The sequence below is a fragment of the Stegodyphus dumicola genome, chromosome 6 (assembly GCF_044657685.1).
Source record: "Stegodyphus dumicola isolate Sdum_Otavi_A_Nest chromosome 6, ASM4465768v1".
In the NCBI taxonomy this organism is placed as follows: Eukaryota; Metazoa; Arthropoda; class Arachnida; order Araneae; family Eresidae; genus Stegodyphus; species Stegodyphus dumicola.
Genome location: NC_140773.1, coordinates 141,859,271 through 141,882,661, shown reverse-complemented (window position 1 = coordinate 141,882,661; position 23,391 = coordinate 141,859,271). Strand labels below are relative to the sequence as shown.

Below are 23,391 nucleotides of genomic sequence, written 5' to 3'. Positions count from 1 at the left end.
ACGAAGGAAATAACACCACCATCGCACAACAATAACTAGAACGGCGCCATATTGCTTGTTTGGGAAACTTCTGAGAGTGGGGGAGGGAGCATGGGAGTGAGGGAGAATTTTTCTCCTCGCGTTAGCGTTAACACGGAGAAAAGTTTTGCGATTGTGAATGAACTTGGTCGCGTTAAACAGATGTTGGTTGATACCGGTGTTTATCTGTAATATCAGAAATGTAAGTGCTTATGTGTGCGTATTCAGAGAGCCAACTCGTAGCAAAAACCACCTCCCTAAGACGACCGCCTCTGAAAGAGACCAGTATTTCTGAAAAAAAAAAAGTATATTTTGGTATTGAACATTCCCTCTGTAAGGCCACTATTCACAAAGAAAATTCTGCATCTGTAGCTGGTCGCCTTAGAGAGATTCCTTTCGTAGATGCAATCTCCCTAAGACGACCACCTCTAAGAGATAAACTTATTTCTGAGAACGTGAGTATATATTGATATTGAGCATCACCTCTCTAAGGCGACCACTTTCAAAAAATGAATTTTTATTTGCGGCTGATCGCCTTAGAGAGACCTCGTTGTGTGTGGTGTATATAATTACTGTTATTGTTTCCGAAAAAAATTAAATCAAATAAATAAGCATACTTAGTAAAAACCCTCTCTAAAACCACCACCTGCGTTTCCAGGTTACTCTGATGGTCTTAAAGAGATCATATTTTTATTCTGTTAATTTTATTGTTTACAAGAAGTTTATTAACGTCAAACAGAAAAATAGCATAAACCCATATAAACCAACAGAAGATTTATTATTATATTGATACCAGTAAGAAAACCAGTAAAAGTCAATATAAACCAATACAAACCAGTAGAAAGTTGCCCGCCGAGCGGTAAAGTCGCTGAACACTGGTAGTTCGGTCCGAGGTTCGAATCCCGCGAACGGGCTGGCTGCATGGGCTTTTTCGTGGTTTTCCCCATGTGTAACGTGTATACGAGCCAGTTTCCCTTAAAAAGTCCTACACAAAAGGCATCCCTCCCCTTAGGCAGATAGCCCTAGTGTGCTTTGCCATAATTAAATACACCACAACACACCACCAGTAGAAAGTTCTGACATTGATGTTGGTTGTATGGGTGTCTATTGATACCAGTAAGAAAAACCCACAGAGATCAATAGAAACCAGTAAAAGTCAGTAGAGACCATCAAAAATTCTATAGGTACCAATAGAAAGTTTTACTGGTTTCTATGGGTCATTTTGAAACCAGTAAGAAAAACCCACAGAGACCAACAGAAACCAGTAAAAGTCAATAGAAACCCATAAAATGTTATGGGTACCCATAAAAAATTTTACTGGCTTCTATGGGGCATTTTTAGCAGGGTGTACATGAACAAAATAATGAAATTTCCAGTTTTGAAAATAATAGTTACATACTTTCTGATAATGTGGTTAATTTTTCTTTGCATGTTAATGTGTGAAACATGGAATGCAATAATATTTGTTACACATTAAACATGCCTTTTTCAGAATTTTTTGGAAATTTTTCGAATACATTAGATTAATAGAATTACTATGGCCCCCTTACGCGTGTCGGCAATTAACGTGTTAATCAAATAAATATAGCATAGTTTAAGCGAAAAATATGATTTCCAAAAAACGACCACCACAATTAATTCGGATAAACGGTAATCTGCTATACTGAGAAAAATCTGCGATCAATAGCGGGGGGGAGGACTCGGAGGGTTGACTTATTGATTACGATCCCTTGTTCGCTAACGGCAGCATACGGCTAGCGGCAGCATTACGTACTGTTTTATTACATAAAAGTAAGAGTACAAAATTAGCATGACTGCTAGATTCTTTGCAATATATTTCAGTAAATGAATGCACAAATTCCGTTCATACATTGGAATAAAATTATTAACCCAAAATGGATATTAGTTTCGAATGGAATATTAGTCTGGAAATGGGTTCGGTTCTAGGCGAAAGGGGTGGCTGCATGTTTGGTTTCGTGGTTTTCTTTATGTGTAACATAGATACAAACTAGTTTCCCTTAGAAGGTCCTTCGCGAAGGTATCCTTTACCTTAGCAGATAGCCCTAGCGTGCTTTGATATAATCAGATAAAGTCAAACCAGACCTAAAGATATCTGATTACATTAAAATTTACATTACATATGTAGCCGCTCAGACGGTCTAGTGGTTAGGGGAGCTTACTACGGCACCGAGGGCCCCAAATTCCAATCACGGAATGGTTATAGCTATCCGTCCCTCATAGGAAGTTACGGTGGCCGCCTGTTAGGTGCATTCACAACGAAATAGCCATAATTTCTGGCCTTAGTGGTGGCCATTACTGAAAAGGCAAGTTCCCACCATTGTATTATATTATATATGTAGATAAACAGAATTTCAAATTACAAGAATTTAGATCACGCATAATTCAAAAAGGAGCAGCGATGAAATTTTATATATAGGACTGCTATACTCTAGTTGTGCATTTGCTTTTTAGTTGCGATCGGCGCAATAAAATTGTATACGTATCTCTCTCTCTCTCTCTCTCTCTCTCTCTCTCTATATATATATATATATATATATATATACCCACTCTGTTACTCGGATCTGTGAGCTCAGTTTTTTTTTATTCTTATATGTTGGTAAATTTTCCAGTTATTCCTTTAAAAATGATTGAAGTATATTGTTTATATGTTCCAGTTAAGTTTCCTATGCATTTAATTCATTTGCATGTAATAGTTGTAGAATTATCAATAACGTAAGCGTTGTTTAAGTGAGGCTAGACTTAACTTAACAGCCATATTTGCTTACATTTGAAACTTAACAGAACAGTGAGTCAAGTCAGTTTCTGCACCTTCACAGTACAAAAACCAAAATATTTTTATTACATATTCATGGGAATCTGTTAAGATCAATAATTATTAAAATATAGCACATTTTCTTTGTAAAGCAATGTGGAATGTGATTTAGAAATTATTATGCAGAAAACTAGCAAAATACAGTAAAATAGCAAACTATGATGAAAAACGGGCAGGTCCTCTACAAGTGAATCTGTGTTACTACTATGTGTTTGCTGTGAGACGCTTAAACACATTTTTATATAAAATCCTCTGGTCCTTATACAAGGTAAATGGCTATTAGCATTGTATAAAAATATTAAAATTTAATTTTTTGGGAGAGAACTAGGGCCATGAATTGGATAAGTATTCTCACCACTCACATTCCCCTAACCATGGTTTTAGCACACAATGCTTCCACAAACACCCATACACACAACACACGTTTTTTATAATACTTTTTTTTATTATTAGTGCAACGTAATGTAAAAGTTTATATCTTTCAAAACAGTAGTAGATCAGGAATCTAGGCTAGGATTATAATTTGTTATCTTGGCGTTCTTATCCTGGCTACCATATAAAGCTTTTGTTTACTATGATAATTTCTCAGCTTCTTTTGAAATGAAATACACTACTATCCCTCGTCGTTAGAAACATCGGCGATAGTGTAGGCGATATCCAAACTCTCATGTTAAAAACAAATCAAAATGTAAACATTCAGGACAGCAGAAACATGAAACAACGCTTTTTAGAATACATGAATATAGAACATGATTGTCACATTCTTTTTTTCCTTACTCTATGATGGAGCTTCATTCAGTGCGGACGCACTTCAGAAGATATTCTTTCGCTTGCACCAGTTTCTGAAGCAGAAATGAATGTTTTAAAATTCTTGTTTTCCGTATGTACCTACTCTTATCTGTTTTGATTTGTAACTCATGTAATTTATGTGTCTTCATATATAATTTTATATGAACATAAATAACTAAATAAACATATAAAAATATTTAAATTTAATTCCCTCGCATACGATTCTAATGATATCTTGAAGAGTCTGCCTTACTTTAAACATATGCATTTTCATGATTGCAATTTCAAAAATGACTTGTTTTATAGTATTTGCTTTGAACCATTTTGCAATATGTTAAACATGATTAACAGTTATTATTTTGATATTTTGGAAAGTGTTCGAAGTTTTAAGTGCTTTTTCCCATGTTCCTCAATTCTGTTCGTTAATATTTAACTAAAAGCCCCATAAAATTAGTAAGTCAAAATGTCAGATAAGTCTGTTAGCCTAGCGTTGAACGTCAAACGAATAAAGGTTTAATAGGTCTAAATTCTTTCTACGTCAATAAGGTCTAACTTCTGTTCAAGATTTAATTGGGTTCTCTAGATCTAATATCTCTAACCTTTCAAAGTCCAACTTCCAAGTAAGATAAAACTTTGAGATAAAAACTAAACAATATGTACATTTTGTTGCGAAGCACATGTAAGTCCTCCGTGGGGAACTTAACATGGCTCTTTACTGGAAACTCTAAACAGGATTACGCTGAATATACTTCGAAATGCCCCTGATTTATAATGATTGCTGATCTGAGATATTAATCTATTTTCAAAATCTAAAAGTTCTAACTTCTTTTACCGTTTAACTTGAGGGAATCCAAAATTTTCAAATAAAAATTAAGCAAAATATGCTTTTCGCTGTAAAAGACATGTAGCCAATCCGTGGGTAACAATATGGCTTTGACCTGGATTTTTTAGATAGGATTATTCTGAATATGTTTCGAAGTTGCCCTGATTTATAAGGCATGCCTATCTAAGATATTGATCACTTTTTGGAGGTCTAATAGATCTAGCGTCTTTCAAGGTCTAACTTCAAGAAAGATAACACTTTCAAATAAAAATTTTAAACTATGTGATTTTGTTATAAAAGACAGGTTGTCGCTACTCGGGTAACTTAATAGGGCTTTATCTTGGAAATTCTAGATAGGATGACGTTGAATACCTTTTGAAATGCCCCTGTGAAGCGAAAAGGTATCTTAACTTTAAATTACTAAACCTAAGAATACATCACTGCGAGTGGACTGTAAATTAACCTTTATTCGGCGGTTTGAACTTTCTAACACAACACAGCACAAAGTAAAACGACAGAGGTACAGTTAGCGGTTTAAGAATGCAAGAACAAAATGCGAGCTGCGCATACAATCTGCGCATTGCGAAATATCTCACAGACTGGCAGAGAGCTCTGGTGGCCGAAACATTCCGCCCAGCGTTGAAACATCGTTTCAAACTAAATAATTTTTACAAAATGAAATTATCATAACAATATTAAATTATGCAAAAATGTATCATTAAAATATTCACAAAATTATGCAATGAATAAAATTATGCAATGAAACTAAATTGTTCTCAAAACAGATGCACAGAAGCCTTGATACAATTCAGGAACTTAATTAAAGTAAAGTACAATGTTATAATGCTTTAGGGAAAAACACTTAACCACTGATAGGCAAAACACTAAGTTTGTGAATTGGTCTTTTGAAAACTCCGTTAGCAGTTTTGATCTTCAAGATACGCACAATATTATCTGAGCTATGAAAAACTTCCAGCACCCTTCCTAATTTCCATCGTAGCGGGGGTAAATTGTCTTCCTTTATGATAACTAAATCATTAACCTTTAAATTAGGTTGCACTTTCAAACATTTTGAACGTCGTTGCAAATTAGAAATGTATTTATTGGACGATCTTTTCCAAAAGCTTTGAAACATTTTCTCAACAAGCTTCCAACGTTGCAATATAGGAATTTTTTGATCGTGTAAACTTTCTTCTGGTAAGGCAGTTAGCGGGGTACCAATTAAAAAAAAGGCCTGGCGTAAGTGCAGAAAATTCTGATGGATCTTCAGACAGTGGACACAAAGGTCGTGAATTTAAACAAGCTTCAATTTGAGCTAGCAATGTCGTAAATTCTTCTTGCGTTAGAAGTTGTTCACCTATGGTTCGCTTGAGATGTAACTTTGTAGATTTGACTGCAGCTTCCCATAATCCTCCAAAATGTGGCGCTGCGGGAGGATTAAATATCAACTTAATACCTTCAGTAGAGCAATATTTATTAACCAATTCATTTTCATTCAAGGAGTTTATTACTCTTTTCAATTCCTTACCTGCAGCAATAAAATTTGTGCCACAATCGCTATGCACTTCTATTGGTTTTCCTCTTCGAGATACAAAGCGCTTCAAAGAGGCAATAAATGATTCTGATGTAAGATTACCTACTAATTCAATATGTATAGCTCTTGTAGTAAAACACACGAATACACAGATGTAGCATTTCATTGGTTTTACTCCTCGACCTTGCCTGGGCTTCACTTCAAATGGCCCGGCGTAGTCAATTCCAACTTTGGAGAAAACCTTTGACGGAACGACTCTAGACGATGATAAATCAGACATTATCTGGGTAGATGTTTTAGCTCGTACACGATGACATTTCACACATTTCCAAATCTGTTGTCTTACAACCGACCTAGCGTGGATTATCCAATATTCTCTTCTAATTACTGATAGCAATAGCAGGGGGCCAGCATGAAGATGGGATTTATGAAAATGATTCACTATAATCTGTGTTATGTGATGTTTCTTGGGCAACAAAATAGGATATTTTCTGTCCTGCGCGATGTTGGATTGTCTTAATCTTCCTCCAACGCGTATAAGTCCATTCTTATCGATAAAGGGGTTCAAAGAAAGGATCTTACTATTTGAGTTTAACGGTTGATTCTTTTTCAGAAGATTATATTCATTAAAAAACTCATCCCTTTGAACTACTCTAACAATTACATTTCTAGCGTATTGCAATTCTTCGGTTTTAAGGTAACCCTTAATCCTTGTTGCGGTAGATTTAGCTGAATTATTCCCAAACCGAAAACACCATGCGATGATTCTTTTAAGTTTCAAGAATGATGAAACTTCATTAAGGACTTGAATTTGCGAAGCGACTGTTCCAATTGAACAAGAAATATTTTTCCGTTGTTCCCTTAAACACTGTTATAAAAATGGTAAGTTGATAGAGAACGGAATATTATCTGAATTAAGCCACTGAGGACCTGTCAAGCACAAGTCATGAGTAGAAAGATCTGAAGGCAAAAGACCTCTTGATGCGCAATCAGCTGGATTCTCCTTTCCTTTTATGTGATTCCAATGCGATGAAGGTAAGACTGATTGAATTTCTGAAACGCTGTTGGCTACGAAGGTTTGCCAGCGTGTTGGTTCTGATTGTATCCAGGACAAAACTATCATTGAATCACTCCATGCGTAAATGTCGTCAACATGAATTTGCAATGAATTCTGCACAGCTTGCACTAATAAAACTGCAGAGCAGAGTTCTAAGCGAGGAATAGAGATTACTTTCAGGGGAGCTACGCGAGTTTTTGATGTTAGTAGCTGCACCGAAATTGAAGAATGATTTGAAGACTTTAAATAAATCACTGCGGCGTAAGCTTTCTCTGATGCGTCACAGAAACAATGAAGTTCTACATTTGTAGATTTGGGATATAATACTCTCCTAGGAATATGAATGCATTCAAGATTTACGATATCTTCACAATAGATTTTCCATCTTTGATTGATTTCATCTGGCAAGGAATCATCCCACGAGATTTGTAATTTCCATATATCTTGAAGCAAGATTTTTGCTGCAACTATAAAAGGTGCTAACCAACCAAGTGGATCAAAGATTTTCGAAATAGAAGATAAAATTATTCTTTTAGCAGAACACTCTCTGTTTTCGAGATTTCCAAAGTGACAAGTAAACTCGTCTTGCGTTGGACCTCCAAACCCAATAATTTTATTGATTTAGTATCAACTACTGTACATGAAGAATTTGAATTCCGAGCACTCAAAGCAGTTTTTAAAATCGAGCGATCATTTGTACACCATTTATGCAATTGAAAGCCACCTTTTTGTAAAAGTTCACTCAGTTGTGAAATTAACTCTACTGCGTCTCCTACTGTGTCTGAACCAAGGACATCATCAATATAACAATTGTGTAATATTATTTCAGCTGCCTTTGGGAATTTAGTTCCTTCGTCAATTGTTAGTTTTTGAGTACGCGAGTAGCCAGGTATGAAGCGGAAGTAGTGCCGTATGTAACAGTGCACAACCTGTAAGTTTTGATCGGCTTCGATGCATCATCTCTCCAAAATATTTTTTGGAAATCGCGATCTTCATCATGAATTTGAACTTGTCGATACATTTTCAATAAGTCGCTAGTGATGGCTATGAGATAGCATCTAAACCTCAAAAGAATAGTAAATAAGTCGTCTTGCACCTTGGGACCATTCATTAGCATGTCATTAAGCGATATCCCTGATGTAGTTTTGGCACTAGCATTGAAAACGACGCGTAGTTTTGTGGTAAGACTGGATTCTTTTAGCACGTGAGGATGAGGTATATAATAATGAAAATTTACTTTATCTGGATTATCATTGGATAATTCTTCCATGTGTCCAAGTGATAAATATTCGGACATGAAGTCTTTATACTGTTGATATACTTCAGAAGTTTTTATTAATTTTTGTTCTAGACTAAGAAAGTTCCGAAAGGCTGATGGTCTGGAATTACCTAACTCATTTCTTTTAGGCTTGAATGGCAATTTCACTGAGTAACGACCATTTTCACTACGCACGTGATTTTCCACGAAATGATTTTCACACAATCTTTCCTCTTTAGTTAAAGGTTTCGATGTGGGAATTTGTTCCAAATCCCAAAATGATTTAACTAATTCCTCCGTGTTTACGTTTCACGTATTGACTGAAACCCGCTTACGGTTTGGGAATTCAAAATGTGTAGTTCCAGAAATTACCCATCCTAACATAGAACAACATGCAAATGGAAGATTTTTGCCCCTTTTAATTACCTCGCCATTTATTAAAGTAAGGAATACATTAACTCCAAGTAAAATATCAATTTCTCCCGATTCATGAAATGTAGGATCTGCTAAAGTTAAATCTTCGAAACTTTCATATAAATCCAAAGGTAATGTTACACTTGGAATGTTTCCTGTAATTTTGTCTATTATGTAAGCGGACGTTGAAATTCTGTAATTAGTATTAAAATGAGGTGTAAACAACAACTCAACTTCTCCAGTAGTAGTTGTATTGAGAGTACCTAAGCATGACACTAATATCTTCGAATCCTTTATGCTCAATCCTAAATTGATAGCTGTTTTCCGACGAATGAATGATTTTTCACTACCTGAATCTAGTAAACATCTACAATTTATGAATTCATTTTTTGAGTTTTGAACCTTAATTAAAGCAGTACACAAAAGTACATGACTACGTTTACCATTAGCATGAGATCCAAAATGTTTATTTTCATAGTTGTTTGCACAAACAGTTGGAGAAACCTCACTCAACTTGTTTTCTGGTTTAATTTTCGATTTCGGAACAAACACTTGTGCTTCCGGTGAAGGGAATTTAGATGCATTTTTTGGTTTGAAATTATTTCCTAAATGCAAAATGCTATGATGATGCTTAAAAAAATGCTTGCAGGTGTTTGCACTCTTACACATTTTAACTTTATGGACATTATACAAGCAATTAAAACAAAGTTTATTAGTCTTAACAAACTCTATTCGTTTTTGCACTGGTAAATTTAAAAAATTAGAACACCTGTATAAAAAATGATCTTCTTTACAAAATAAGCAAGTAGAATTAGTAATCAGAGAAGTAACCCTATTATACACTGGTTTATCCGATTTATGCGTTTTACTAATTAAAGGTTTACTGTTCTGTAATGTTCTAGCGTAATTCTTCAAAAATTCTATCAAGTCATTCAACTTTGGTATTTCGTCTTTTTTTAATTGACGCTCCCACCACAACTCTGTCGAAACGTCAAGTTTTTGTAAAATAATATACAACAACAAAATATCACTAAAATTATCTATCCTTTGATCTAATATTTACAATGAGCGAGTTATTTCGTTTACGTTATCTACTAAATTTAATATCGATGATGCAGATTCCATTTATATTTGTGAAACGTTAAGAATTCTTTTAATAAAAGCAAATATCTGTTCTCTCTTATTAGAAAATCTCTCTTCTAGTAAATTCCAAGCAATACTGAAATTTTGATCAGCTATGGGAATTGACTGAATAGTGCGATAAGCATCATTTTTCAAAGAACTCTTTAAATATTGTAATTTTTTAGCTCCATATAGATTTGGATTGTTGCGAACACTAGCGTTAAATAAATCTTTAAATGTTATCCATTCAGTTAAATTTCCGCTAAATGTGGGTAACGATAATTTCGGTAACTTTAAACTTTCAGAGATTGATTCAGGTACGACAGGTTTATCGCCATTTGCATTTACGACCTTGTAAATCTTTAACTTACGAATAATTTTCAAGTGAACCTCCTCAGTTTTCTCTAAAATCGACTGTTCTTCCTCAACGAAAGTGTCTATTTTTTCATTATCACAATTTGTATAAATGTCTCTAAATAAAGATTTAAAATCTTCCTTAAAGATTTTACATTTTTCTAAGATTAATTCAGCTTCAGCATTATCTAAGTTATCATAATCTATTCTCTCGATAAATTTCGTTACTGTGTTTTCAAAATTTTCTTTCGTTTTTTTTTCTATATCTGACATTTTGAAAACATTCTAAATTCACGATTTTACTAATACTTTAAACACAAAAATAGTAGCAATAACAAAATGTCAAATGCAATTAAAATGCGTTAACTATTTCACTCACCTCGTACACTGTATCCATTGCGTAACTCTTGAGAATTCTGAACCGAAATTGCATTATCACCACCATTACGGACACGTGGAATTCTTATTCACAAGCGCGGGTTTTTCTCGAAGCTCCGGCGTAGGACGACGAAATAATGAAGCGAAGCGGTATCTTAAATTTAAATTAATAAACCTAAGAATACATCACTGCGAGTGGACTGTAAATTAACCTTTATTCGGCGGTTTGAACTTTCGAACGCAACACAGCACAAAGTAAAACGACAGAGGTACAATTAGAGGTTTTAAGAATGCAAGAACAAAATGCGAGCTGCGCATACAATCTGCGCATTGCGAAATATCTCACAGACTGGCAGAGAGCTCTGGTGGCCGAAACACCCTGATTTACAATGTATGCTTATGTATAATGTTATCTACAAAGCGGATTCTGTAATTTTAAAAGAACTTTAATTTCGATTGCTCTCCCATTTCATGTAAGACACAATGTTAGACTTTATTAAAAGTATTATACATAATGCATGTTATATTTGAACATTATTCAACACAAAAATTAAACATATCGTCAAACTAAGAGTATACGGTTTCTAGGAAATATGTGATTTCGTGAAAATTCATAATCCTACGCATTTATCTCTTAAGTGTTGTTATGATGTAAGAGCTTACCATAAACAGCTGCAGTGGAAAGATGCGCACAGTCTAATTTCCCCAAGTGTACAGTTGGTATTTCATGTTTTCTGTACAATGAATACAATGGTTCGTAGAGTGGCGTGCGAACTACAAATGTGGGAGACGATAAATTGTCAGTGCCCTGGATTTAGTCGACAGTGTCTTCCCTTCTCTTCCTATTCTCCTTTTCAGCGAGGAAGAGTATACGGAATTATGGTATTTTCACATTTTTGCTCTAGTGGTGTAAGTAATTATTCCAACTAGGTAAATGCTGGGAGATCTGTGCTTCGAATGTGTAGACACGTTTAATGTTTCATGTTCAATGCTTTTTGAAAAATCTATAAAAATGTTCACAGTTTAATGCAGCAGTTAAGAATATTTTAAAACTATATATTTCATGTGTTTATAATCAGTTAATTTTAAAAATTAAAATTGAGCTTTTTATTGGATGGACTGCAAATATATACTGTCTAAAGTGATGCAGTGTACAGTTTAAAAAACATCTTTTATTAAGTAAATAAATATTGTTTATAAAATATATCAAGATATATTTTATATCAGCGGTCGTTAACACTTAGAACTTCACGGAATACTACATATATGATTTTATATTTGGAGGACCACTAATATGAAAAAATAGAACTTAAGTACAACCTTAAAAACAACATATTAATACGCAAAAACAATATTCAACTTTGAAATACATGTAATTCTAATTTTCATTTGTTAATATAATTTTCGAAACATTTCGTGTTCAGCAGCATGTCTTTATGTAAATTCAGACTACGCTCCTATTATGAGTAACAATTAAAACACTATTAACATCACACTGATACACATATTTCGTTCAGATTGAAAAATTATATGAAAAGTACAAAAATCGTACCTTCTTGTACAGAAAGTTTCACAGTTCCATATCACTGAAAGCGAACTTCACGAAAAGCAAGAACAAACCGGCAAACGCAAATCAATATCAATAAACTGAAAGTGTTATACCGCCAATTTTTAATTATTTTAAACATAACAATCATCGCTTACTCGGCAATGGCGTCATCGGTCAACAGTTAGACAAAACAAAAACAGAAACTTCCAGTGATGCAATTATAAACAAGAATGCAGATGGTTCTCATAAAAATCCATCAAGTTCCTATTGCCACGGAGAAAAACTGTGTTATTAAAAACTGCGATAGCATATGTTTGTAATTCAAAAGGAAAGAGATTTCCAGTTCACACTATAATTGATAACAGCAGCATATCCATGGATGCCAAATCTCACATTCAAATGTCGCTAGATACACCTGTAAAAGTAGGTAAAAATTCGCTAAATTCAGAAGGAATTTCGCTAAAAGTAGTAGCTAACTGTATACAGACTGCTTTTAAATTGTACCCAACTACTTCAGAAAATTCTAGTTATAAATGTAAGAATATGTTAAAGATCTTACATCTCTTAAATTGCACTACATCTAAAGAACCGGTAAATAGCAATGCCATATGAATGATGAATAAGAGGCCTAATGCCTAGCAACATGGCAATACTTCGCATGATGCGTCATGAGAAATGATACAAATGCAGATGGCGAAACATGTACACGAATGTATGAAAAAAAAGAAATATTATACATAATACAGTACATAAATTCTTGTCAGTTATTCATATTCGAATCAATTAGCAACATGCTTTAATGTCTGTGATCTTTATTTGACAATCAATTTCACCACTAACCTTTTTAACCCGGCGGAAGTCGCACCAAGAAAAGTTACTAGAGTGGGCGAGTGGGGTATCACATACCCCAATATTTAAAATACGATAAAAAGGGTTTTAATTAGTTTTAAATATGTTTTTCTTGTTATCGTGTATTATAAATACGTGAAAAATAATTGGGCTTCAAAATATTAATTTCCAAAATAATCTTAGAGTTAAAATTAAGATAAATGAAAATAATAAAAAAAATCATGCCTCTAAGTTTCATTGCATCTCTGATACACAATGCTTATTTTATTTCTTTACACTTTGAACGAAATACTTTCATGTGTTCTTGGCACAGAATGTTTTCACATTTTAAATATTGCATTCACGTTCTTCTGTCATTGGCGCGAGGGCAATTTATCACATCTTTCATACTTAGTTGTTTCGAATTTCATGTATTCGTTTTAATTCTTCGTCGAAACTTCTGCTTTTGTTTTGCATGCAGTACGTCAGTTTCTTGGTAAAGTATTAATCTCTGATCTTTGTTCAATACTTTTTTTCATTAATTGTAAAGCTAAGTCCTTCAAAAACAGACTTCTGTTTCTGGTTGGTGGATTAGCCGTTGAATGTAATATAATTCAAGCATTTATTACAGCAACTTTCAGTGCAGGAAAGAAAATTACCATTGGCCACCTCCTTGTTATTCTCGCAATTGAATAATTATCTGACATTTCATCCCCCATATCCACTGATCCTTTAGTCATATTATAAAAACATATAATCCCTGACGTTTTATTTTCTCCAATAGTATCATCTATAGTATGATCGTCATATAATGTTGAAAGCATAAGAACAATTTTTCCTTTTTTAGGAGCATCATTAATTAATGTTTTACCTTTTTCGAAACCAAAACAGTGTAGAAAATATTCCTAGTTTCATCTTCAGTTTCCGAAATGCAGTCATCAACGCTTTCAAATATTTCTAATAAATCTCACAAGCGTTGCATCTCCAATTCATAGGGAGTCATTCTTTTTAGCATAATGCGGTTAGAAATTTTTAAGAATTTAATGTCAAGTACTTTAAAATCACTTGCGAGTAGAAATATTTACTGTTACATTCTAGAAATAAATTTCTGAACTAAATATTCAGTCAGAAAAACACTTACGCGGACAGGCGCGTGGGGTGTGTCATACCCCAGTTCCAACAAAATACCGATAAATCTTTTCTGAAACACACAGGTAAAGAAAACGCGGTTCTGAAAGAACATCTAGAAACTCAGCTACTGAATGCAGCACAGAATTTCAGTTTCACAAATTAGGAATATTCCACTTTTACGTAGGGGTGGGGTATGATACACCCACGCTTTCCCGCGGGTTAATAGCGTTTTTGTTTCACAATTATAAACACCATCTTTCTCGTGATGGGATAAACAGTAGTGAAGTTGCAGATACACATCTTGTCTCTATATCTTTCAGCAATCTCGTTTTTCGCTTCCATATTGATGTTATCTTATTTCTTCGTTGCTTGAATCTTCTCGTTAACTTTCTCAAAACTTTTTGTCAATGAATTCATAAGCAAGTTACTCTAGAAAATATAAACTTGCGCGAAAATTATGAATTATAGCACGGGTTGTTTATTGAATAGTAGCAACAGGCGTACTGACACTCACGAGCAGTCTTAGGATTGCCTTGAAACTAGTAAACAAGACTAGTGCACGCGGTTATAGAACTTACTTATGGAAATTAAACCAAAATATCAATGAAATTTCTCATCGAACTTGAGTCGGAATATCAGTGAAGTGACTCATGACACTTAAACTGAAATATAAGTGAAGTGACTCTGCGAACTTGAGTCGAAATATCAGTGAAGAGACTCATCGACCTTAAGTCGAAATATCAGCGTGAAGTGAATAAACTTAAGTCGAAATATCTATGAAGTGAATTATTTAAAGAACTATTAGTAAATGACACATCGAATTTGAGTCGTATTGCAAGTAAATATCGTATTCCCCCTCCTCCCCAAAAAAGTTTCACTTCCAAACAAGACGTTTGCTTAATAGGGCCTATTTCGAAACAAACATTTTTGAGGTATTACTCGAATTCCGTTCTTCAGACATCGGCATCTGCGCATCTGTCAAATTTATTTTAGCTTTCATATGTAAATTGAAACATTGATATTTTCATAATTTAATTACTAAATCAACAACAGTTTTTCTCAGATTTTTTTCCCTTTTAAAAGTACACTAGACTTAAAACATTTCCCCTCACTTTAACTTCTCTATTTTTCACTTGAAAATATAATTCAGAATTTAAATAAATTTCATTTAATACGGAAGCTAACTTCATGATTTAAGTATTCATAGATTTAAAAACAAAACTAATTATTAAATGGATCTTAAGAATCTATATTCTTATTTGTATTCCAAAATGTTTGCTTTCCCAGAAGCACTTTCCTTAATGAAAGAGCAGTATGTTCGTTGACGGTTACAGAAGGAATTACAAAAACCAGAATACTCTTCCGCCACATAAATTTTAAAAATACTCAAATAAAATAGAAAGTCTTTAGTGCAGGCGATGTCATAAATCAAGTAATGTTCTGTTCTTGCAGCAGATAAAACTGAAAGTACGCAATTCAAAAGTATAATGTTAAGGTGCAATTTACTAATAAGGCAGCTCAAATTTAGATGAAAAATAAAATTTCAGCTTTTGCCGGTCATATTGAAGAATACGTTATGCTTTTACAAACCAGAAGAATGTTTTATATTGCATTTTACAGTATTCATCAGTACTCTGAAGAGGTATGCTTACTGATTAACTAAACGGATTGCTGGAATTTTATTTTATGCTCTTTGTTGAAATTTAAAAAAAGTCTGAAAAAATGTATGCTGACTGATTAAATTACTGAATTTGATTTTTGAGAATGAAATAGAAAAATTAAGCGACAGACAATGAGATGTGCAATGGATGCATGTTGGATTTCGACAGTGTAGTGTTGTTTAAAAGTTAATGTTTTTCTTGACAGGGAGAGTATACATTAGTTATGACTCAAAGGAATGATTAATGTGAAAGGTAAAAGATGCGATTATTCAGTAGATTCGAAGAGAGAGCAAATGCAAACGGATGATGTCTGATATATAAATATCTCCCGAACTGTTATATTAAGAACCTGTAATCAATTTTTAAGCAATGAATCAGCTAGTAGACAGTTTAATCAAGAGCAGCCAGGGAAAGCATATATATACGAAGACCTTTTACTGGTACCGTATCCTCAAAGAAGAGGTGAAGCATCAGCAAAGGAAATGGTTACAGATCTTCAAGGTAACACAAGAAAGTTAATCAGTCTTTATACTGTTACAGAAAAGCTTCATGATGTTGAACTTCATGAAAGAAAAATGCTGGTTTACTCGTGTGCCTCTATCATTTTAATCCTCTCCAAATGAAATGCAGTTTCGTTCATTATGTTCAGTAACGCTAAGAGATACAGGACCGAGTGCTGTTTACTGACAAGTCCAGATAAATCCTGAACTGTAATTGTAGACGTACTAGCGACGTACGCGTAATTTACTTTCTCATTTGATGAAAAATCCGATTTCTACTAGAACACTTTCATGGTTTAGGGTGGAAAAATTGAAAATGATCCAAATAAAATATTTGACTGAAATAATGTTACAGCTCACAGATATGTGGATGAAATCTTGGCTGTTCGCGAGTGCTATTGGCCAACGGTTTTACGATGGATGAAAATACTCATTATCAAGAAACTCTGATTTCCAAATATTTGGAAACAGAAGGTATCACACAGCCGGATTGGCCAGTTTAGAAATCAGATGTGGATCCCAATGAGCATATTTGTATGTCTTAGTTCGCAAAATTGAAACTTGTTAAATGCCTTCGTAAGCCCTAAAGAGTTTGAAACATGTACGCTCAAAGAAGTGGCGTGCAGTTCCGCTACATGATCAAAAGTTTGAAAAATTCTGTGAAATCAGTATGTGTTATTCGTATGTCTATCAGAGGTAGATAGTTACCATATTTAAAAATCATTTATCTGAAAAATGGAACGTCACTTTATAAGGTATTGTCTCGCCTTCTTGGTATGCCTTCGTGGTGTGGTGGTCTGCACGCTGGGCGCGTATTCCAGAGGTCCGTGGTTCGATTCCCTGTGAAGGCGTTGCGTAGTTTTCACTTCTTCTGCTTCTAAAAAAATATCTAATGTCTGTACAACTTCTCCATTCGTTTTAAATATCCGTATATTTAGTATTTTAAAAATTATAAATTTGCAAGCATGGTAAATTATGTTAAAGAATTCTTTGGTACAGATTATTTTAATCAGTCGTATAAGTAAGAGTTAATTTTTATTTTTGTCGTAGGTAATATCGAAAATCATCTGAATTTTAGGAAATGAATTAACAATGTTTAGTATAAGATAGCTTGTAAAACTTTGAAGTAGGAATAATATGAAATTAAAAGCATAAGATGAGCTTTCGCGTATTTCATATTTAACAGTACGAACCTTGGGCATAAAATTATTTCTTTTCGCGTGCAATAATTCTCTTACGAAAGGCACATCTTTCTTATATTCCCAGTCTAGTTGAAAGCATTTGGAGTACAAAAAATAGTTTAAGATAATTCATCCCCTACATTCTTTGCTAAAAGAAAACACATTTATATACTTTTTATAGCAAGAGATAAGGAGATCAGTACTTTTAATTTTCCTTTTTATGCAATTCCTTCAACATATGAAGTCAACTAAGAGAAGATCGAGATCAAGACAGGTTAAGAGCAGGCAGTTATTATCCGAAATGCCATTTCATTTCATAATCGGACGCATTTGGTAGTCATCCGCGGCACTTATACACCACAGAACGAAACGTAGCAACTTTAAGCACATTTTAACACCAACTTGTTGCCTTTCCGCCACCTCCGATTAACGTTTCAACAAAACCATGTTCAGTTTTCATTAAATGTCTTCGTGGCTGTACATTACGTATTATTTAGCACTCTCTTGGCCAGCTTCCTTGCCAGTTACCCCACTTACATGTAGTGGTTAATGGGAAAAGTGCCTCTTACCATCTAGGAACTGTGGCAAATTTATCAGATCATAAGACAAAATAATTTGACAAGTAATCCTGCGGGACGCTACGTCTTTCAACTTTATGAGTCAGTGCCATGCCAGACAGCTCGTGAGCAATTTTCACACTTCTTATTACGTGCCTTCTTGGTGTAAATGGAAAGCACGTCCGATTGGTAATCGTAAGTTGGAATCTTCCGGCTTTTAAAAGAAAAAAACATTCTAAAGCGCGCTAAAGTGCAACTTGGATTAAAAGGTACTGGATGATACAAGTGGTTCTAAAGGTAGTAGCTGCTTATATTTTCTGAGTGGTTCTCCTTTTCACCTTTGGCCCATTAAATTGTAAGATTATAGGGTATTTTTTCTTTTCTTATAGCGTTCCTTCGTGGCGTCACTGGAAACAACGCTCGGCTACCAAAAGAAAGTCGAATGTTAGAATTCCGGCGAGGGCATGGCAAATTTTTCATGATCTCTAACCCAAAATAAAATGGCTAAGCCAATAAACTCGCATCCAGGCCTCAGTGGACCTTTGCTAAATTTTCATAGCTTTTGAATAAATCCACTTTGGTTCCGATGTTGTAATTATATCTTTTCTTTTAATTTTATCTCTCGGACGTTTTGGACGCATATGGATAATAATTTTAATACATGGATAACGCAAACTGATAATTCCAAATTTTGTATCTTAGACTGTACTTATGATTTATTTGATGTAGGGAAATTAAAATCAAATGCAAACCAAAATTATTTCGCTAAAGATATTTGAATGGAAAAGCACCGATAATTAACTGGATGTACAAGAGGAGAAAGAGCTTACACCTCCTGTAGTTTATGTCTCATATTGTCAAAGAGGCGTGAAAATTCACAGCAATACGTTGTTGATGATGCACACCCACTCAAAAAACTAAAGCGAAGAGAGTTCAATATCGCCGATTGATGAAATTCGACTCGCGTTTTTCACGTTTCGAAAGGGAGACTTCGGATATATATTAGATTGCTTTGATCTTACATACACGATATCAGACTTTTTTGAAATGACATGTCAACATTTTTCCATGTTTTGATTCTGTGGCTCAAATTAATACTAAATTTTGTAAATTTGGTGGGAAAGTTTAGGAGAAATTCGAATATTTATCCTTGTGCATTTTTTTTCAGTTTGCGCCAAGAACAATACACTTGGCGAAATTCTTAATTTATGGTAGCCTATTTCAATTCCCCTTTTATTGTGCACGAGAAGGAAAAAATGCGCTTGTTAACTCTTTTTTATTTTTTTTCTTTATGTAATATATTTTAATCACAGCTATTATTTTCAGGAATTTTTTTTCCCTTTTTAGAATTTCATTTTAATTGTGCGAGTTACATGCTTGCATTGCATATGCACAATAACGATCCACAATGAATAGTAAACAGGCACCCGAGGTAGGTTACATCTTCATTTTTTTTATTTTCAGTGAACATGTTGCGGCCACAAACAACTTGGTACATTATTTGCGCCTATTTCCAGATCATTGACATTTTTGATATTGTTGCGATAGAAAAAGAGCACAGCGCAATTGCGTCCAACTAGGACAAAAGTTCAAGCCAAAAGTGCGCCATTTATCCAATATGGAAGTCTGTTAAGAGAAAGATTTTGGTTTAGAGTAGAAAGGTTTCAGTTCGCAGAGCTTAGGTTCCCAATTAACTACGTCATCACGTTACGCAAAATTTTTGGGACAGATTAATCTAGAAATGGCGCAGTACAGAAATGTTATTATTTTTAGAATAGAGAATCGAAATACCCAAATTAAAAGCCCACTGCTAAATTGAATTATAATGCTGATTTAGGGAATTTTTATCTTACATATATATATATATATATATATATATATATATAACCTTGAATTTAAGATGAGCTTCATGCGTTGCTATACACAGTTTTATCATTGTGCCATTGTATTACACAATTTTATCTTAATAATTTCAATTTCTTAATATTATTCATATTTTAGTCAAATATTTTATTTTAAAGTCGCAAGAATCCAATAGTATAAGATAAAAAAATTAAGTTTTAAATCAAAAAACTTAATTTCTGCAATGATTTTACTTTTTCTTCTATTGACAAAGGAACGGAAAAAGGAAATTATTTTTTTCTTTGCAGTTTTTTTCAAGCTTTTGGAAATATATTGAAAATTATGCACCTAATTTTTTGTTCGCTCTACCGCAAGCATTTTCGGAACATCTTGGTATTTCTGAATTTCATATAAATAAAGTAGCCTTTCGTTTCAATATTTGGTCAGAATAAAGTAGAAAGGCGACTATTACCATGATACTGGACAGTTTTAGAGGCTATGCGGTTTGAAGGCATGAGATGAATGGAAAGTCTGGTTTAACTGCTAGGGAAAACAACTTTAGATGATATCCAAATATGTCATCAGATAAATTCTTGATTCTTTAACTAATTCGACTGAGACATCTTGAGATTATCCATTTATGATATGATATAATATGGTGTTCAATGCGGTAATTTAAATCATACAGCCATTCAGTCACCCTTCCATTTCACCTGCTATGGTATTTCTTGTGTCTTTTCGTTAGCACCATTTGCTGGTATAATGGAACCTAAAGATACGAGCACCTCTATATGCGAGAAATTCGAGGTACGAGGAAAGTATGAGCGAAACATATGTCTCTATATACGAGCATTCACTCGAGTAACGAGCAATGAGCCAGGCTGCTGGTATGTGTGGCGCCGATCCGGCTCGACTCGAGGAATCCCCTCTTCAGATCACTGAATGTTTTTTGATCTACGTGTTTGTGCGCATGTGAGTTAATTTTTATTACATTTGATGTGAAATTAATTATTTCACAATGCCTCCAAAGAAGATTGTTGCCTCATATAGCGCTGCAAAGAAAAATAAGGAAGCCATGGCCGTTGAAATTAAGAAAGAAATCATATATAAATATAAGCGGGCTGTAAGAGTGACGGGATTGGTGAAGACTTAACGGCCTTTCGGCATCGACGAAGCATTATACTATTCTGAAGAAGCATTAAGAAATTAAGAAACGTCATGAGCCTATAAGCTGTTTTTCCCACCTTCCTGGCGTGCCTTCGTGGTGTAGTGGTTCTGCACGCTGGGCCGCTATTCCAGAGGTCCGTGGTTCGATTCCCGGCGAAGGCGATGGCTATTTTTCATCTTGCCTGCATCCAAAATATACCTAATGTATCTACAAGCCAAAGGCGTTACCGTTACTTCCAATCACCGTCCAAATCTCCTAGAGGATATTGAAATCTGTTGTTGGTGTGGGTTAAAGAGAAACAGTTAAAAGGTCGGTGCCGAAAGCTATCATATCATAAAAGTAAACTACGGTTATATTATTTACTAGTGTTTATTTATTAGAAAAACTGATTTTTATGTTGATATTTTTGGGAATTGCGGAATGGATTAACTGGATTTCTATTATTTTCAATGGGGAAATTTGTTCCTAGATACCAGAAATTCGCTATACGAGCTGAATGTTGGAACGAATTAAACTCGTAGCTCGGGGTTCCAATGTATATTTGGTGCACTCCACTATGCAAAAAACTTTAGTAAAATATAGTGTATAGCGTCAGGTGTTTTATCCCTGAACACGCGCTTTTTTAAATGGAGTTTTCTTAAATTTCGTGTCTTTTTTCTAATTTCTTTCTTTATATCAAAACATTTCTCTATGAAGGAATTCCTCCCCTAAGCATATAGCCTCCAAGTGCTTTGCCATATTTAAATACCCAAAATCTAATTTATTAGCGATTTTTAAACTAAGGAAATCAGCAACTCACCGAAGACGAATGTGTCATTCAGTTAGGTTTGGTTTATTTCGTTATACAAAAGCCCAATAGACCTTCATTATGCCTAGAGACATTCTGCCTAGAGACGGGATGCTTTAGACATTAGGTTTGTCTTATAAGCTGAAGTATCAAAAGAATTATGCAGTTTTGAAAGTTTGTACAAAATGTTGACTTTTAAACTGCTAAGGATTAATTAGATGATTTTTAATAACGTTAATAACGTAGCCTAAGATAACACATAGACTGAAGAAAGTTCTCTGGAGCGTGTTTTAAAATATCAGCTAGATAGAAACTACACTCGAACATAACTTTTACGTTAAGCTGGCGAGAATACTAAAATACACTAATCTAAAGTCTCAAATCCCTCAGCTTAAATAAAAACAAACCTAATTTGAATTTTGGTGAGAAATACGGAAAGGAATAATTATAGCAAGGAATTAAATAGTAATAACTAAGCTACCTCACAAACATTCTTTGAGATGTAACAAGCTTGACATTTTACCAATTTACAATTTGTTGATATGAATATTCTTTTCTCGGAAACCGCTTTTACGATATCTCCGAGCCATGTATCAATTTTAGGAAAACTTTTTAAAACAAATCCCTTATTCTGAATTCTAATGAAATCAAAATAGTTGCTGAGGATTGTATGGAAAGTGTCGAGTCTTCATCTTAGAATGCTAAAGAGAAAATTCAAATAGAAATCGTTTCTATAAAGTAGGAATGGCCCTACATACCATCTCTAATAAGGAAACGACATTATAGAAGGAGAGGTACGCTTTTAATAACAACTTAATATAAAGAATGTAACATGCTTGTTAACATATAATGTACTAGGCGGATTTAATAAATTTCAATCTATTTGCTGTACATTTGTACTGAATATGTATAAACAATGTATTAAAATGAAATATGTGTAGATTTTTAAAAGCATATTGGGTATAGCAAGGATAACAGATTCATTGCTATCAGACAATGACAACACAAATATGCAAAAGTTTAGTAAGTAAATGATGCATTTAGATTTCTAACTTGCGTGGCAGTTTTTGAACTCCAATTTTGTTCACGCATTAATATTTTTCATAGCATTTTATGACTGTGAAATATTTATTTCCCGAGATTTTTTGTATACGCACTCTTCGTGCCGTCTTGCGTTCAAACGTACAATGTTCTCGGTGATGTTACCCCTAAATTAGTAGTTTTACTTGAAGTCAAAGCGGTAGAGATACTCCGTGAAAGAGCTGTGAATCGAAAGATATAATCTGAGATACGATTTTCCTTGAAACATTTCTTCTGCAACTTTCGAGAAGATGATGTGCATGTAACCGACAACTGGTGCCTCATTCTTTCCAAGATACGTATCACTTTTCTGTTAATAGCTTTTAGGGTTCTCTCGCAACTGGAACCTAAAGTTCTCCGGATCCTACTGGACTGATAGCGAGTTATCGCTAGATCTTAAATACTCACAATGTACTGAAGAAGGTTTAAAATAGTCTTTTAATTTAGATTAAGGCACAACTACGTAAGAGCTACAGAAGAAACCATGATCTGCGTCTATTTAATAATAATATTCAATTTAATTCAAA

The 23,391-nt window shown here is 34.1% G+C and overlaps 1 protein-coding gene and 1 non-coding gene across 2 annotated transcripts in view; both read left to right on the top strand.

The window, feature by feature from the left end:
* LOC118199075 (neuronal acetylcholine receptor subunit alpha-7-like) overlaps positions 1–23,391 on the top strand; it is a 434,684-nt gene that overhangs the window by 8,477 nt on the left and 402,816 nt on the right. The gene's annotated exons all lie outside the window — the stretch shown is intronic.
* On the top strand, positions 21,085–21,158 carry TRNAS-GCU (transfer RNA serine (anticodon GCU)). The gene has a single exon. It is a non-coding gene; the product is annotated as a tRNA-Ser (tRNA).